Raw genomic sequence first — 12,650 nt, 5'->3', positions numbered from 1 at the left:
GTGGTTTCTTGTTTGGTTTGTGGTGTTCTTGGCACCATCCCTACTTGCACTACACATCCCAGCCTGCCCACTTGGTTGTCATGCATGCTCACTGGTGCTGTTCAGTTCTCTGCCCCATTTCTCCTCTGTACTCCATTCTACAGAACTGTACTTTGACCACACGTTTACTACATTACTGCCCAATAAATGGGCAACAAGATAAACCCATGAATTAAAGGAGGTTTTTCTTAGTGGATGTCAGTCTAGAGTCCTGTTTACTGTCACTGATGAGTTACTAACCAGCCCTGCTTTCTAGATGTGTATACTTCTTCACAGGTTTATGGATTTTGTAGAGTTGCCTCAACAATGTATTCCCTCACATAACATGGCATGTGGGGAAAAAAATAATTATCCAACAGCCCATACATGATCTATCAACACTCAGCTCCATCAGTGCTACAGCACTTCATTTGCTGGATTGGCTCAAGCTGGTAATAGTTGGTGGCTCTTTGCACCAGCACAATTCCCTATTTCTGAGGAGTGTGATCTGTGTAGGAGCACTTGCTTCCTACTGTAGGTGGACTAAAGCAGGCTACCCTGTATGAGTGCAACAGTGCCCTACAGCCTACTATGGTAAGATTTATTGCTTAAGCACTCATGAATCTGCTGTTCACTCCTTTGTTACCAGTTCAGTTAGCTTAGCTTTCTGCAAATCCAGGTCAACAATCCTACACCATCAAACTTGGCCTTGCTTTTACAAATTCTATTTGAGCAAGTACATGTTTAGAAAGAGATCTAGTTTTGAAGGTAGAAAAAAAGTGATGAAAGAGACCAGCTAGTCATTAGATAGTTGTTGCTGTGATTCATTACTCTAAAAATTACGTGCCTTACTTTACTTGAATTTATTTCTAATTTCAGCCTCTGCATCTCACACTGCTTAATCCTTGTGACTCAGATAGCCTTGCAGTATTGGAAATTTTTTCTTACATATTTACAGTTATAATTAACTCCACATAATTTTCTATGTGAGCTGAAGAGATTTCTAGTTTCATTCAAAATAGTTTTTTCTCTTTTTTGTTGGTCTTGTCTGTTCTTTGCTGACATTTTATGTATTGAACAGTGTATTTTGGGCTTTTGAAGTTCAGAAACAGTAAAGAGAAACCAAGAGATGTAAGTAGTCTGTTTTAAATAGAATACAATAACATTGCTCTGTTCTTAGCTACTTTCCCCCCCTCCCAACTTCTTCATTACACTGTTTACATTCAGTTGCAATCTGCTCTGCTAAGCATATTTTCAATTGTTCTGAAATTGGGTTTGAATGTTTGTTTCTAGAAATATAGGTTAGCAGGGTTTAAGTTCAAGCAGCACATGATGAACTCATCTATCTTCTGTAAAACACTGATGTGTCTCACTGAATTACTCTAGCAGAGACTGTATTTTTGGTTGAGCCACTCTTCCAGAAAACTTTGTTTTATAATTTAGCTTTTCATTGCTTTCATTTGTGATCAGCTTTTTTAACCCACAGATTTTATTTGTAATTGTTTTATATTTTCATTAGCATTGTCAATAAAGCTACAACCCCATGCAGCTCTACAGGCTTGGGGCAGAGGGCTGGAAAGCTGTGAAGAGGAAAAGGATCTGGGGGTGTTGGTCGATGCTCGCCTGAACATGAGCCCGCAGTGTGCCCAGGTGACCAAGAAGGCCAATAGCATTCTATGTAACAGGATGGCTTGTATGAGGAATACTGTAGCCAGCAGGACAAATGAGGTGATCATCCCCCTATACTCTGCTCTGGGGAGGTCACATCTCCAATACTGTGTTCTGTTTTGGGCCTCTCATTACAAGAAGGACATCGAGGCCCTGGAGCGTGTCCAGAGAAGGGCTACGAAGCTGGTGAAGGGCCTGGAATCCAAGTCCTGTGAGGAGCAGCTGAGGGAACTGGGGTTGTTTAGTCTGGAGAAGAAGAGGCTCAGGGGAGACCTTATTGCTCTCTCCAACTGCCTGAAAGGAAGTTGTGGGGAGCTGGGGGTCAGCCTCTTCTCGTGGGTAACTAGTGATAGGTCTAGAGGGAACGGCCTCAAGTTGTGCCAGGGGAGGTTTAGCTTGGAAATTAGGAGTAGTCAGGCATTGGAATGGGTTGCCCAGGGAGGTGGTGGCGTCACTGTCCCTGGGTGTGTTCAAGGAAAGGTTGGATGTGGTGCTTAGGGACATGGTTTAGTGGGTGATATTGGTGGTAGGGTGATGGTTGGACCAGATGATCTTGGAGGGCTTTTCCAACCTTTATGATTCTGTGAAATAGCTGCAGACTCTGGCAATCTGTAGAACAAATCTATATTTACAATTATTTAGTAACTAACATTTAATAAGCTCAACTGATACGTGTGGAATATGGGGCTAAAACAATGCCTTGCAGAAATTTAACATGTCAGTAGCTACTTTTACCAACCTAGACATGTAATTTAATTTAAAAAATAATGTTTACAGTAAACTAGTCTCTGTGAAGCTTTATCAGTTGGTTTTACTTATGATCTCCTTTAATGTCAACTGTTCTGTTGGTTTGCCTTGGAGATTTCAAACTGATAAGCTGTACTTACACCAACCGCTCGGCTTGCCATTTTTTTAAATACTGGCATAATACTGGAATTCTGTTTCGTTTGTTTTCCAGAAAAGGGAGAGAATATCTTGTAGTGTTTTTTTTGTTTGTGGTTTTTTCTTTTTTCGGTTAGTTGATTGGTTTGGCTGTTGTTGTGTTTCATTTGTTTTCCTTAATGCTAAAGTATTTCTTCAGTCTTCCAATGATTATTAACAGCCATTAATAACAATTCAAAGAACTTTTCAGGAGATTTTTTTATCATTCTCTTTTGTCAGTTTTCCAATGCCATATGTTTAGAGGTTTTTTTTTTAAGCTGTTTTAATGATGCCAGAATGTCCAAAAAAACAAGGATGCACCTTTCACAGAGATGACAGGAGCAATTTGTCATTCTTGTCTGCTTGAAACAGCCCAGCTTTGGTGTGTGGCAAATGAGAGTGAAATCATTTTAGCACACATCATACACTCAATTATATAGATACATCTGTAAGGAATAACTACAACTTGTGTTTTTTTTTTACTCTCCAGTGGTGAGGACCAGTTGACCAGGTCAGCTCTTCCACTGCTTCACATTCCTTGCAGTATCATTATGTCATAGAATCATAGAATGGCATGGATTGGAAGGGACCTTAAAGATCATCTAGTTCCAACTCCCCTAGCATGGGCAGGCATGATACCCACCTGATTGGGTTGCTCGGGGCCTCATCCAACCTGGTCTTGAACACCTCCAGGGATGTGGCATCCACAGCTTCCCTGGGCACTCGGTTCAGTGCCTCACCACCCTCTGAGTGAAAAATTTCCTCCTAACATCTAATCTAAATCTCCCCTCTTGTATTTTAAACCATTCCCCCTTGTCCTGTCATTATCTGACCGAGCAAAAGGTTGTTCGCCATCTTTTTTATAAGCCCCCCCATTAAGTTGAAAAGTTGCAGTGAGGTCTCCCCAGAGTCTTCTCTTCTTCAAGCTGAACATCCCCAACTCTCGCAGCCTTTCTTCATAGAAGAGGTGCTCCAGCCCTCTGATAACTTTGTGGCCCTCCTCCAGACCCACTGTAACAGACCCACCTCCTTCTTGTGCTGGGGGTCCCAGATCTGGACGCAGTACTCCAAGTGAGGCCTCACAAGGGCAGAGTAGAGGGGGACAATCACTTCCCTTGACCTGCTGGCCACTCCTCTGTTGATGTAGCCCAAGATGCTACTTCTGGGCTGTAAGCACATGCTGCTGGCTCATGTCAGGCTTTTTGTCCTTCAGAACCCCCAAGTCCTTCTCAACAGGGCTGGCTCTCAATGAGTACCCCCCAGTCTGTACTCACGTCTGGGATTGCCCCAAACCCAGGTGCAGAACCTTCCACTTAGACTTGTTGAAGTTTAAGCTTCAGCCCACTTTCACATAGAGCCACTTAAGGCCACTTTTCTAGCCTGTCCAGGTCCCTTTGGATGTCTAACTTGCATGTTTAACCGTACAGCTGCATTGTTGTTGGGAACAGAATCAGGGCCTGGGATCAGATCTTGAAGCAATTTGGACCGCAGTGAGCTGCATGGTAATTATATGGCTCTAAGGCTGATGTCAGCCTGGGAAGCTGCTTGGCTGTGATAATAGGAATGAAACTGGCACTAAATATTGTCTATTTCTCGAAGTGTTGCTTGATCCCGAAGGCCAGCTTTCTTCAAAATTAAGTAGGTCAATTTCATAATTCAAATACAGCAGGATCAAGAGAGATTTGGGGTGGAGAGTATATTCAGCAGCTCTGCTTAGACATTAATTAGTGCAGTATCTCTTTTTATGCATGTTGTATTAGTTCCAAGAATCCATCTGAATTATGCTCAAAGATTTCCAAAGTCAGAGGCTTTTATTTTTAAAAAGTGATTGCACCTCAGAAGCGAGCCCCTTTGCCTTTCTTCAGAAGCAGATAAAAGCGAGTTAGTTGTTCAGATAGAGGCTTTATTTAACAATGGCCTAATCATAAACAGAAAGCCAAGCCTCCTGATTGAGGTGAGACAGAAACAAAAGATTGCAAAAATGATGGGCAATGCTGTCAAATGTCTTTCCAGCCCCTGCTTGTCATGACCAGGGAGGGCTTTTGGTCCCCTTACACCCATTTTGGTCCCCTTAAGTATCAACATGTGATGGATTTTTTAATAGAGAGTTAAATTGTCTTTATGAGACATTTTTCAGGGCTGCAGGGACTTCTAGCATGAGGTGGCTGGGGGGGGGGGGGTAGATATGAACAAGCACTTTGTCAACATCCTGCACTGGCACAGTCTGGAGACATACAGCACGGGGAGGTGTCTAAGTGCTCAGGCATGGCCCTGCCTGCAGATCAGAGCAGGAGCAGATGTTGGGCAGCTCAGGGCAGAGACCACAGATGGTGCACCATGTCATGCAGCAAGCCCAATTCCCACAATTCCTGCATGCACTCCTCCAGTTTGTGTTTGGGCAACCTGCAGCACATGTCCAGGAGCTGCCCCAGTTCCTGCTGCAGTGCTGCATTTGCCCCATGCACAAGGCCAGGATGCTCCCGCGTGCACTGGGTAGCTGCCATGGAGGCTTCCTCCGTCAGGCATGCCTGATGCTCCCACACCTGCTGCATCAGGGCTGTGGCCTCCTGCCACATGTGCCCCAACTGTTGGGCATGCTGTCCCTGGGTGGCCACCAGTGCCCGATGCAGTGTGCCAAAGCAGGCAGCCTACTCCTTCCACAGCACCAGCACCCCCACAGCCTCTATGCTGCAATGGTTGAGCTTGTCCTACCTGTGTGAGAGCTGTTTCCACAGTGTGGCCTTTCCTGCATAAACCATTCAAGTAGCTCCTGACACTGTGCCTGCAGCCATGACAGTACCTCCTAGTTTGGTTACTGAGTCAGCCCAAGGTGGTTTTGGAAACAGCAGGATGAAGTAGCCCATGAAGGTCGGTCTGGCTCTTGGCCTGGAGGTGCTAGACCTCCTTAACAAGGCAAGTGTTTTCCTCCTGCATCCAAGCCTGTGTGTCCTGCTTGCCTTCCAGCTCCAGGAAACAGCATCCAAGCCCCCCGGGTAGTAATGCTTCTCTGCAACCTGCACAACGCCTGCTGCCATGTAGCTCTGTGTTGTCTCATGGCACCATCTGCCTGCCTTGTCCTGCTCACTGGTCATGAGGGCCTCACTTGCCCAGGTACAGGGGGAAGAGTCACCTTAGGGCTCGTCAAGGTTGCACCCATCTGCTGTGCTGTACTCCTAGTGCTGCAACACTAGGACTGCTGTGGCAAGTGGCAAATATCATTTCTGTGTCAGAGTCAGGCTGTGTCACCACGCAGCTGTCACTCAGACCCCCTGCAGTGAGCTGTGCTTAACACATTGCTCACTCTGCACACACCTGTGCTAGCTCTGCCCTAGGGGCACTGTCTGCTTCCCCCAGCCACCACCTGTTGAAATTTTTCATCCTCTCTCTCCCACTGCTGCCCTGTTCCTCAGAATTTTTCTGTCTCTGCTCGTCCTTCCTGTCCAGCTGGCCTTGGTGCACAATGCTTCCTGGGCCTGCCGCAATCCCCCTCCTGACCTGAGTACATCAGGGGGCATCTGACAGCAGGGAACACACCCTGCAGCTGATGGACTCCACGGCTGGCTACCACTGTGGGAGAGGCTCAAACCACCCGATGGCTGTACCACAGCAGTGGTGGGCCTTATGATACGGTCTGTAGCCCATGCAGGTCACTGGCCAGGCCCTGGGCTCTCTCTCAAATGCCCAGGATAGGAATGGTGCTTGGGCACAAAGGTGCCCAGTTGTTATAGCAGCACCCAAGGCCAACATCAATAACCATCAATAAGCCAACATTAATGACCACCCCTTTCTGTGATTTCTGGGCTATCTCCCTGCAAAACTGCTCCAGAGCTTCCTGCCACTGACTGAGGTGGCTCTGCTTAGATGGCATATTACAATGAACTGTTACAAAGATGGTGAAGGGTCTGCAGGGGAAGATGTATAAGGAGCAGCTGAAGTAATTTGGCTTGTTCAGCCTAGAGAAGGGGAAAATGAGTGGGATAGATGCATAGAGGAAGATAAGCTAAGCAGGACTGTAGGAACAGTACATCATGTGTCATTTGTGATGTGGTGGAGCAATGACTTACTAATATCATGCAGGGGGCAGAAAACACACCATCATTAAGCCACTGTTGTCCTCCATGAGAACCCAAGTTAAAATGGGCAGAGAAGCCACAAAGACATGGTACCTGGGGCCAGAATCTCTCTCTGCCTCTCACTTCAAGGCAATGTTGATATAAAAGCATCTAACCAGACATGGTACTTGGCCAACCTCCTCTAGCTGACCCTCCCTAAGCAGGGGAACTGAATTAGATGATCTCAAGAGGTCCCTTCCAACTTCAGTGATTCTGTGATCTTGCACAATCCTCGCTCCAGCATATGCTTTAGACAGCTCCCACCAAGGGGGAAAAAAAAAAAAGACAGGTAGTTGCCATAGGAGACTCCCTTCTGAAAGGAACATAAGGCCCAATATGCAGACTGGACCCACCTCATAGGGAAGTCTGCTGCCTCCCTGGAGCCCAGGTTAGAGGTGTGAAGAGACAGCTTCCTTCCCTCGTGCAGCCCTCAGATTATCACCCATTATTGATTTTCATGCAAGCAGCAAAGAAGTTTCAACAGGAAGGCTGAGGGCAATGAAGAGTGTCTTTGGGGCCTTCTGTGAATCCTTGTGTTGCTCTGGGGCACAAGGGATCATTCCTGATGACAGTGGGGCTGACTTCCTAGTGCATCAGTATTCCCACACAAAATTTCCTTGCAAGTCTCTGCTTAGAGAACCCACCACCCTTGTTAAAGCTAGTTGAGTCCAACCATGAAACACGTTTACTGTGGCTACAATTTACCATTGGGACCACTGGTGGGGCATAGGGATGTTCTATCTCTGGCATTTTTTTTTACAGCAAGATTAAACAGACATTTCTCTGAACTGCAAGACTGTTCTTACGTTCTTAAGAACTCAGGGCAATGACCTCAGCTGAGAGTCACAACTGCTGGACATAATGTGTCTGGGGCTGTAACATAGGGATCTGTGCCCTACACATTGCTCAGACACAGACACAGGAAAGGCACATCCTGGCAACACCTGCAGCTGCTCAGAAGGGTCTGTCCTCCTGCAGCTCATTATTCCCATCTGCCTCAGGTAGAAATGGAGCTTGAGGGTGGCAATGCCAGAGAGAGTAGCTGGCAAGGTCAGCTTGGTATGGAGCTGCAATAAATGGCAAAATTCACCTGGATGGTCCTGGCATTGCACATTCTGAGTACTAATCCTGAGTACACTGGTAGGAAGGAGATTTTGTACAAAGAAGGTACATGCTGTGGAGAAATGCCTTTGGCAAGGTCCATCACAGGGTTGAGCTGGAAAATGCAAATGAGAGCTGGTGGTTGGGGTACACCCCAAAGCTAGAGGTGCATCTTGTGTCATCACACCCAGACTAGTACTCCGGAGTTCAGTCTCCCAGCCTCTCTGTTACCCACCTCAGTGCCAGAAATCCTCAGTGAAGACAAACACAGCAAATGGAAGAAATATGGCTACCTGCAGTTTTGCTTTGAGCAGTTTGGTATAATACCCCAGTTCTCCTTGCATGGGCACAAGCCTTCCATGCAGGAATGAAGATTCAGGGAGGGCTGCAACCATAAAAGAAAGTCATAAAGAAAGGAACGAAACTCAAAATATATCCAAGCTTGAGCTCTTTGAGCTGCCATTAGATTTTTCCAGAGGATTGTCATTCATGCCAGGAAAGGCCCAGGCACCAGGAGCTCTACTACCAGAAGTATTCTGAAAACACAAAAGTGTTGAGAAAACTCATTCTAAGATACAAGGAGATTTAATGTTTTTATAAAAGCCTCCCCAGGCATGCACCCACACTGCACTTACTAATTTGGTATACATTATTCTTCATGCAGGTAATTTGTATCCTCAACAGCTTTTGTCAGCTTCATTTTTCCAGTGACATATATGATCTCTTATAAAGTGAATATTTTTTCTTTCGATCAGTTGCCTGAATCTGGATTTTTTTTTCTGCTTTGCCATTGTACTTTGAAATAAAGATTGCAACGAAAGAGATTTTAATTTATTCTCTGTTGCAATTTTGCTTTTGATGAAGGCATTACATCGTACATTTTGGCACATAAGTGATTTTCTCTTTTAATTTTAAAATGCAGTTATAAAAAATTGCATATCTTAAAAGGCACTTGGTAGCCATTAAAAGCATTTGGTCATCTTTGTAGTCTTCAAGCACTTAAAAGTGCAGTGGAATAATCCTCCCATTTTATAAAATTACTTTCTAGTATCAGGGAAACACTTCAAAATGCATTTGACTTAAGATATAGTTTGCATGTAAGTGCTTACATTTGCATTTTCAGGAGATGTCTTCTATAATTCTGAAACTTAGTAGATGTCAGAGATGAAATTATGCACTTCACTCAGAGAAGCAGTACTATATTTACTGTTAAAATGTGAAGATCTAACAAAGCTTAATCATAAATAAGATAATGACTTTACAAGAATTGATATGGCAAGGTACACTTAATTATTTACTGCATAGATGATGGTAAGTCAGATGCATCAGGGAGATCCTCCCATTGAGTCACAAGATTCACAGTGGACCCCCCTGCTTTCAAAACTCTTTGAACCAAAGAGGTAATGAGCCTAGGTGCAACTGAATCCATTCCTAGTCCCAGACTTGGTGAATGGTTTATGTCTAAGGATTATATATGCACAATCAATCTAAAATATAATCTTAGTAAAATTTACAAAGTTTAGCAAGCTATTAATCACTTACCAAGAATCTTCGTGGCACGGAAGCTCACCTCACAAGGATTAAAGGATCTCTGTAGCAGGTATGACCTTGAAATAGGAGGGAGGGAAAATCTTGTCATACATTTAGAGAAAACTCCAAAGGCTCTTGACCTGATCTCTATTTATAGCGTAAGAGGATGGACCAGTTGGCCTTTTTTTTTTTTTTTTTTGGTGCATGCTCAATTGGCCCTCAGCTGCTGAGCAAGACATCTGTCTGTCAGTTTCTCCAGCAACCAGTATGAACCAATATAGTGGTCACTATCTGCATGAGCAAGGCCTTGGGTGTAACCAGCACACTGATCACTACCTGCCTGAGCAGGGCCTCAGGTGTAGCCAATAATGTAGTCACTATGCACCTGAGCAAGGCCTTGGGTGCAACAGCCAGTGTTTGAGCAAGGCAACTGGCCAGACTGAAGGTGGGGTGAGGGGCCAGCACCAGGGGGGCCCCAGTCTTCAGGCCTAGTCTTCTTGTACATGACACAATTGTTTTTTTAGTAAAAACAAGTTGGTTTTTTTCTTTTTTTCCAAAGTTAATTTGAGTTAAAAATCGGACAAGAAGTAACAAGTAACGTTCAATGACTTGACAGGATGGGCTCTGGTACATGTCACCTGCAGGACATAGCTCTGCATCCATACCCAGGAGTAGGCACAGCCCACATTCCTTCTGCAGTGCCACAATCCCAGCCTTGCTGCAACATCCATCCACAGTTTGGGGTGGGGATGCAGGTGTGTAGATGGTCTCAGCTGTGGCTTGAGTCTGGCAATGTGCATCTCTGAGCACACCATGCCCCATGATGACCCCGGCCAGCACATCTCACACTGCTCTGCATGACTGTGGAGCAATGGGGAGAAGAGGTGCTAGCACGGCCCTGCATTTGGCACTGTTTCCCAGGTCTTATTCTGGCTTGATGCAGGCTGGCTCTGATAGCTGCCCTGCAGTGGAGCAGTGTCTGGCCTTGCAAAGGCATTGCAAAAGGTAGACAGGGACAGTGGTTGAGATTGATGATCCTTATTGGTCCCTTCCAACTCGGGATATTCTATGATTCTATGAGTAGGGAAAGGTGTGGCAGCCAGACAGGGTGCTCAATTCAAGCTAGCAAAGTCTGAGATGGGATGGGACACACCAGGAGGAGAAAGAGAATGACTCAGGCATGAAATTAGGTATTTCCTGCCCACCAAAACTGTGCCTGAGCATCATTGCCTCTCACATAGAGACTCACATAGAGACTCGGGGCTGAGAAGTAATGGTTGACGAAGGGAATCAGATGATGCATTTTGTGGATGGAAAAGGTGGACGTGCAGGAATCCCCACGACTTTGTTTCAGCTGACAGGGATGTTCGCACTGTGTGTCTGGGTCTAGTGCAATGCAATGGCTCTGTGCTGCTCCGAGGCATAGAATCATAGAATCATTAAGGTTGGAGAAGACCTCCAAGATCATCTGGTCCAACCATCACCCTACTACTAATGTCACCCACTAAACCATGTCCCTAAGCACCACGTCCAACCTTGAACACCCCCAGGGATGGTGACTCCATCACCTCCCTGGGCAACCCATTCCAATGCCTGACTGCTCTTTCTGAGAAAAAATGTCTCCTCATTTCCAACCTGAACCTCCCCTGGCACAACTTGAGGCCGTTCCCTCTAGTCCTATCACTAGTTACCCACGAGAAGAGGCCGACCCCCAGCTCCCCACAACTTCCTTTCAGGCAGTTGGAGAGAGCAATAAGGTCTCCCCTGAGCCTCCTCTTCTCCAGACTAAACAACCCCAGTTCCCTCAGCCGCTCCTCATAGGACTTGGATTCCAGGCCCTTCACCAGCTTCGTAGCCCTTCTCTGGACATGCTCCAGGGCCTCGATGTTCTTCTTGTAATGAGAGGCCCAAAACAGAACACAGTATTGGGGTGCAACCTCCCCAGAGCAGAGTATAGGGGGATGATCACCTCATTTGTCCTGCTGGCTACACTGCTCCTGATACAAGCCAGGATACTGACCAGGATCCCCGGTCTCTGCTGTCACTGGCCACCCCTGGTCCCAAGCCACTTCAGTGCAAGGGGTCATCCCAGGACAATCCTTGTGCAAGGAAGGGAGGTTCCATGCCACCATGCGACTGCCATTCCTGGTGCATATAACTGGCCCAATCACATGAAGCTCTCGCATGGACTGTCCACTCAGTATTCTGTCTCATTATCCCATGCCCCTGACAGCTGCCTGCCCCCATGCTAATGATGTGAAGACTTTGTGCAGGTTTGTCCTCCTTCCCATGCCACCCTGGCTCTTCACCTGGCCTTGCAGAGCACTGCACATCTGGTGCAGGTTGATATACCACCTCGAAATGGAGGCATGTGGAGGAGCCAGGCTGGCTGGCAAGCACATTGTCTCTTCTTCATCTGTGCAATTTCAGCTCTGCTCCCAAATAATGAGACCAACTGCACAGTCAGCACAAGCAAACGCAATGAGCAGATGCTAGTGTCAGTTTTGCAGATGACAAATTACTGTGGCCCTGCCAGAAGCAACACCACAGAGGAAGTACCAGAGGAAAGGCAGCAAGACAGCAGTCTTGTTGGGAGGGCTGGAAACCAGATTGGCATCCCTCAGTCTCATGCTGAAAGGAGCAACCGGCACATGTTCCTGTGCAGGCCAGGCCACCATGGTTGAGTCCTACCTATACATAACAGGCCATTCCTATCTCTGTAGCAGTCTTGTATATACTTGGAAGCTACCAGGAATATAAAGAGAAGCTGTTAGCACATCCCTTTCATTTTCATACCTTCTAGGCTAAACAACCGAGGCTAACTCAGGCTTTCACCATAAGCTGATTTGCCTAAACCTCTCTCTCAGCACTCTCTTGAAGCTCAAACTCCTGGCTGGACACCAAACCCCAGAAGAGGAACCAGCACTACCCAGCAGCAGATCAGGCATCTGAACCAGATCAGGCATCTTGAAGACTTTGTGCCCATTTACAAATCATTGCATGACACTTGCTTTTATATGGCAGCTGGTCACTGCAGAGCAGTGTTCTGTTTGGGACGCAGCATTTGCCCAGTGCTCCTCATACTGTTCTCACTAGGATTAGCTTTCCTGCTCCAGGTTTCATGCTTTGTACGTTTTTCTTAAACAAAGAGGGTCAATAACTTCCAGCATTCATGGGCTTTATGCCCATTGTACTACTGGATTCTTTTGCTATCAAGACACTTGTCAAACCCTTTTTTCACTTTACCAGGCTGTTAGCTTCAATGCCTTCATGTGGTATAAATGATCTGGGAAGGGTGTG

Source organism: Anser cygnoides, chromosome 3 (assembly GCF_040182565.1).
Source record: "Anser cygnoides isolate HZ-2024a breed goose chromosome 3, Taihu_goose_T2T_genome, whole genome shotgun sequence".
Taxonomy (NCBI): Eukaryota; Metazoa; Chordata; class Aves; order Anseriformes; family Anatidae; genus Anser; species Anser cygnoides.
Note: the sequence above shows the minus strand (reverse complement) of the source record.